This window comes from Macadamia integrifolia, unplaced genomic scaffold (assembly GCF_013358625.1).
Source record: "Macadamia integrifolia cultivar HAES 741 unplaced genomic scaffold, SCU_Mint_v3 scaffold1273, whole genome shotgun sequence".
Lineage (NCBI taxonomy): Eukaryota > Viridiplantae > Streptophyta > Magnoliopsida > Proteales > Proteaceae > Macadamia > Macadamia integrifolia.
The window spans coordinates 121,160-128,028 of NW_024868139.1; the positions used below are offsets into that span (position 1 = coordinate 121,160).

The following is a 6,869-nucleotide window of genomic DNA, read 5'->3' on the forward strand; positions in this document are numbered from 1 at the left end:
GAATATTTCTACTTGCCTTCGCTGTTGTGGAATCACCTCCACAATCTGTAAACTGCATTGCATTCTACATCAGATGACATGGGGTACTTAACTTTCATGTTAGATAAGCAAAAGATGTGTTTGATTCTCCTTTTTATCCATTTATTCTTTTATCCTTTTTTTTTTTCACTTGTTGAAATGATATTTTTTTCCCTTCTAATGGGGTGTGTAGGGGTTAATTGATGCAGTAAAAGAGGTTTTCCTTGAATCACATACAAGGCATTGGAGTAGGCATTTGTATGCAAACTTCAAGCAACAATTTCGAGGGGAGAAGCTGAAAGCATTATTTTGGATGCATCTAGGGCTTACAGAGAAATTGAGTAGATGGAGGCAATGGCTGAGATGAAGGGCATAAATCATAAAGCATATGATTGGCTTATTAACAATCATCCAAATTCATGGTCAAGATAGGCATTTGATCACCGAGCAAAAGGTGATCACATAACCAACAATATGATAGAGTTTTTCACCAATTGGGTACGCCTGTATAGAGACAAACCCATTCTATATTTGATTGATCAAGTGCGGATAAGCTTGATGGATAAATTACATAAGAGGTTTGAGCAAACATATTCTTACAAGGGGAGTTTGACACCAAAGATTAAAAGGAGATTGGATTTTATCCATCAACAGTCAAGATCTTGTGTGGCCATAACTGCATGTTATAATGAATTTGATGTGAACAATGGCACATTAAGATTTATGGCGAACTTGAATACTAGGAAATGTGGGTGTCAAGTATGGGAGGCTACTGGGCTGCCATGTAGACATGCAGCTTACTGTATTACATATAAGAGGGAAATACTATCACATTAGTGTGACAATTTTTACTCCCTAGGGAAATATCTACAAGCCTATGAGAACATGATACACCCACTTCCTAATTTATCAGAGTCGGAAGAAACAAGTAGTATGGGTTTGGTGGAGCCTCCACCTCTGAGAAGGCAACCAGGTAGACCCCACAAGGTTAGAAAAAGGGAGGATGGTGAACTAGCTGCGGGTGAGTATAGACAAAGGTCTACATCAGTAAGATGTGATAGGTGTAAGCTTGAGGGTCATAACAAGAGAACATGTGAGGGTGGTAAAATTAGGAGAAAAAGGGCAAGATCAAGTAATACTGTGAAGTAAATAGGATTCATTCTCTAAAACCCTTTATGTTATCAATCCTAATTTTTTTTAGATATATGTTATATTTTCATAATATCAATAATTTTTTGATTGTTCTAAAGGCTTGTGTAGCAGAGTCGAAATGTGGGGGTTAGTTAGACTGGTGTCAATATTTCTTAGCGAACTAGATCACATAAAGCATCAACTACATTGAATGATAGTGTTCAAGTAAGGAAAAGAGTGAAAGCGGCAGCAACTCAGGCAAGAAGACATGAAAAGGAGGCAATGCAGAAGCAAAACAAGGACTGAGTTTGGATAAAGGGGAATTTTGAGTTATGACACAATAAATTTTTTTTTTTTTGGGAAATGAAATTTACTATTTGTAATGAATTTTTAGAGAAAATGTGGGTTGATGGTATTGTTTTGTATATGGATGGACTTGTATATTAGTTGGATGGACAGGTTTTACTTCTTTATGTCAGATTGGGATGTGATCCACTTTGTCCGAGTTTTGGATGTCGAATGATCATTACTAGGCTGGACAAGTTTTACTTCTCTATGTAATTGGGATGTGATACAGGTCTTTTGATTTTCATTTGGATGTGGAATGGATAGATTTTACTTCCTTGATTTGGTGGGATGTGATAATTTTTTATTTTCATTTGGATGCAGAATGGACAGGTTTTACTTCCTTAATTTGATGGGATGTGTGAATAGCTATTACTTGTATATGTAAGTGGAATGTATATACCCCGCCGAACTTGCACAATGGGATGTTCTAACCATAGGTGGCCATAAGTGGAGTTACCCAGAATCATTCTTTTGGTCCAATGCAGGTATTAACATGTAACAATCCAGAAAACATATCTTATCTAAATTAATTATTACAATCCAGGCACTACCAAATGATAATGAATACAATATCATCACAATGACATCAGTCTTTCTTTTCCAAAAATTCCAACTCTCCTAACAAAGTTCACTCTACACTTTTGTTTAAGTCAAGTTTCTGTGTCAAGAACGTCTCTCAATATCCTCGTATGGTCTTCCGATTCTTTAATTGCACCATTCAAATATCCTTTGATATAGTTTGATGAAGGGGAAGGAGATGATGAAGTTGGTGTTTCCGAACAATGGGACCGAGGTGGAGTCTGATAACTATTACAACTTAGACTTGAATTTGGTATCCATTCGAATATTCCACAACCTTTGTTTTCAACTTGTAAGGCAACTATAACCATCTAATAAAAAATTAAGAAAATAAATATTCGAATGTTAAATATCCTAAAAAAAAATTAAGAAACTCATACCCTAGTTGATTGTGGACAATACAAAAAATATCGACCATAATTCGCACTTGTCTTCATAGTTCTGACTTTACATTGACCTTTTCCACACTCACAAATCCTAAGTTAGTCAACCCACATGAAGAAGGGGCAATTCATTGGACATTTGAAAATTTTTTTGTAACATGCGACGTTGACTTACAAGTGAAAATTGAACAATCCTTACCAAACAAATCACATTTAGCAATGGCACAACTGGACATATTCAATGTCATTTGTACATTAACACTGTAAGTTCCCATTTCACACCCAAAATCCAAATACATCTAGAGGTCCCATATATCAAGTCTTTCCAACTTAGAACATGTAAAATTACAGATTTTGTGCTGTTGTTTTTGAGTGAAATGGAATAATGTTATCATTTTTATAATATTCAAAGGAAATAAGTTAAACTGGATCACAGAACAACAAAGAAGACTTTAAACAGTCCAAGATATTGATTCTAACGTATAAAAAAATATGAAAATCGTATTTGTAATGTAGAAATTGAGCCCAGTATAGCCCAGTCTATCCAATCGGTGATCCTACCACCAAGCAAATTGAGGAAGGCGCCTCTACATCACACTAGTTTAAGTTGAATTGTTTGCAATCATCAGGTAAGTTCATTATAATCACACTATAGACTATTATAAGAAACTCAAATAGTTACGCTAGAGAATATAGACACCCTCTTCTTAAATAAAATAAAATAAAAAAAGAAAAAAAAGAAGCTCATTTTTAAAAATAAATAAATTTTTTTTTTCAGAATTCTGAATTTGTTTCTATGTAAGAATTAAATGGTTCATGGGTGGCTCACCGATCACAGAATCTATGGCCGGGGACTTACTTTTGCCTTGTAACAGGTTCGGATAGGGGAGAAATTTTATGAAGATGTAACAGGTTGGAATAGGGGAGAAACTTTATGAAGATGTTAAACTTAAAGAGTCTTCTACATACAAGTAGATTTATAGTTCAAACAGAGTTGACAAACAAGTATTGAGAGGATGCAAACTGATGCATGGAGTACAAATGGGTGCATACCTCTATATATGAGGATGTACAATTGAACTTAACTTTGAAATATAACATGTGGCAAATTCATTCCATACCTAGATATAAAATGTTTGAAATTACCATCATAGTTTCAGACTCCGTTTGGTAACATTTTTTTTTATCATAACCATTTTTTTTGTTCTGTTTCTGTCTTGGAACATAGTTTTTTTTACCTCTAAAGGGTGTTTGGTAAACCTGTTTCAGAACTGAGATCAAATGATAAAATCAATTCTGTTAATTGCTAACGGAAAGCGTTAATTGATCAAATGATGAAGATCAAACACTTCCCCTTTAGTCTGCAATTAGGGCTTGTGAAAAAAATGAAAAAAATTAGGGATCTTAACAACAAGCATGTAGAAGACAAAGAATAGTTGTAGGGATGAAGAAGACTGAAGGAGAAGAATATACTTACTTAAGAGATCGTCTTCAACGATCTGAAGGCGAGGTTCAGCTTTGGCTGTCTTTAGCGATTTACATCAAGGATTCAGGTGCGGCTGTATTTAACAATTCTTGGCAAGGTTCAGCTTCTTGTTTCTCTTCCTCTACTTTGTAGAGCTAGGGTTTGAAGTAAGCTTACGTTGAGCTTGAGGTTGAAGATAAGTAGAGGCAGCCTTTCTTCAGCCGAGTGAAGAAAGAGGAGAGTGACCTAGGGCATGTTTGTTGGGAACACTTTCTACTTTTCCCCCTCTATTGTTTCACTTGAAATGTATTGGATGTGAAAAAACATGGTTTGACATGTTTCTCAAAAACCATTTTAATTGGTAATGGCCAGTTTGTTTTCTAGAATGGAAAAACGGACCGGCGTTACCAAAATCTAGGTTCCATTTTTTTGTTGTGATGGCATAGAAAAACATCAAAACAATTTTTTGGAGTCAAACCAAACACAACCTTAGTTTACTATATTGGATCCAGTATTGGTCATGGTTGGTATAGATACTTATTAGATAGCATCAACTAAGGGTGTTAATTGGTTCGGTTTCGGTTTAAACGGTGCGGATCGGTTTGGTTTACATTTATTTGACTAAAATCATAATTGCACTATTTACTAAATGGTTCCACTTTCTGAAACCGTGACCATTTAGTAAACGGTTTTGGTTTCCACGGTTTCTAAACGATATCGCTTTCACGGTTTTAAACGGTTTCGATTTCAGTTTATTTCATACGGTTTGTAAAACGGTTCACAATCGGTTTGTTATAACTTGCAACCATCTCTGAACTGAAGATCATAAGCTTATCAAAAAATAATTGGCAACCACAAATAAGATTCTATATTAACGATGGAATGTCTTAATTTGATAATCTAGTGCTATTTATTTGCATGGCCCTTCTTAAACATTTAGAACTAATATCATACAACATCCAAATCCAGCCTTCTACGCATAAAATATTAAAATGACAAGTGGTTCAGCCAAAACATCCCATCTATGATAACATAATAATATAGTAACATATATGGATTACAAGTTCATGATTTAAAGCCTAAACTTGAATTGAATTGCAATAAATCATACCAAAGCAGGATGGGCACTTAATTTAATTGTTAATTGTTATACGAATTACTGCCCCTTCTTTATTTAATTTTTATACGGATTAATCGGATCGGATTAAACAGTTTAAACGGTTTTAAACGGTTCGGTTTAAACGGTTTCAATTCAGTTTGAAATCAACGGGTTCTGTGGTTAAAACCGACCCGACCTGTTTAGCTAATCAGCCTAAAACTTGAAACCATAACCGCACCATTTACTAAACGATTTTGCGGTTTCGATGTAAACGGATCTATTCGATTTCGGTAAACGGTTTCGGTTACAAATTCACATCCTTAGCATCAGCCCATATTGATTGCAAATTTAAAGAAGAAAAAAAGATGACATTTTTTTCCTGATGCTAATGATACGTAACAGTATCTTATCGATATTGATTACTGCCAATACTATTACACCAGCTTATCCGATATCAATACCTAAAACTATGATTTACATTATTCTTCCAAATGGCAAAAATTGTTGTATTTGTCCATGGATTTTGTGGTTGATGTTGATCCGTTAAGAAGCAACATATTGATAAGTTGGGCGTAGCAGAAATGAGATGCCAAGATGGATGTGTGGGAAAACTAGGAGGGATAAGGTAAGGAATGAACAAATTAGAGCAGATTTGGGGTGGTTTCCCCAATTCTTGACAAGCTTCGAGAATATCATTTGAGGTTATCATGAAGGGCATCGGATTCACGGGGTAAGGAGGAGTGATTTGATTTAGATAAAAAGACCCAAAAGAGCTAAAAGTAGGCTAAAAGTGGCTATTACCCACGTGCCTTAACCCGATAAAATTTGAACTTTTGTGATAGGTCTTGGGCTGGATGTAGAAAGTACCAACGACTTTTGGTTTGCAGCAGCCCATTGTCAAAGAGGAAGGAATAACCTACTTGGCCATGCAATTCATGCCTATCACGCTGGAGATGATTTAGACCTTCTGACCATAAGCGGTAAGTGAACTAACACCTCCCCACTTGAGTCCCCGCACGTAGTAGAAGTTGCTGGGAAGACCTTGTGCACATCCTAGGAAAACCTCCTAGTGAATGGCCAAAGGTGGAAAGAAGGCTGTCAAAGTAAAGCAATGAAATGGCCACCGGAAACAATCGCCTGATTTCGATGACCTCAATCTAGTGGTACTTGTTGTGCTAAAATGGCTTCGATGCTCGTGGGTCTTGTTTCTCACGACATGGCTAGCTCCGACTAACCTCTCATACTACCTTGCACCCTTTCCCATGGCTTGTACATCATAAAAGTCTAAGGAGGTGGTCCCACATATCCTGACCGACAACTTAACTCGAATTGATCCCGGATAGGTGTCCAGCCAAATGGACCCTAAGGTCTTTACCTTCTATATATAGGAGAAGTGAGTTCATTTTCTCACTTCTCATTTGCCCAAAACAAGGAAGAGGGAGAGAAGTGAGGAAAATGAGAGGAAAAGGGAAAAGAAGAAGGAGAAGGAGGGAAGCTCTCGACTATGCACTTGCTTGTCAGTTGCTGCCGAAGGTAGGCAATTCCTTCTCCAAACCCTCTTTCTCTTCATTTTGGGTTTTTGAACTTGATTAAATTGGGGAATCGCCAGGTTGGAAGTGTAAGCCTAGGCCCCGGTGCTTTCCGCTTGTCGGGATAGTGTGCATTACACTTCCCTGTGTGTTTGCCAAGCTCAAACCAAGCCGATCGAGCTCCAACATCATTTTGACCAAATAGAGAGTTTATGGTTTTGATGAGCACATTTATGTGTGAAATCTTAGATAGTAAATCATGAATTTTACATATTTAGAATGGAGCTATTTTGGGTTTTACTCTCTTTTTGCAGGTT

General features: G+C 36.4%; 1 long non-coding RNA gene across 1 annotated transcript; it reads right to left on the reverse strand.

The window, feature by feature from the left end:
* Window positions 1-1,985: 1,985 nt before the first annotated feature.
* Window positions 1,986-4,233, reverse strand: LOC122063256. The gene is made up of 2 exons (XR_006135282.1): window positions 3,937-4,233; window positions 1,986-2,387 (listed from the first exon to the last, which is right to left on the reverse strand). It is a non-coding gene; the product is annotated as an uncharacterized LOC122063256 (long non-coding RNA).
* Between the last annotated feature and the right edge of the window lie 2,636 nt (window positions 4,234-6,869).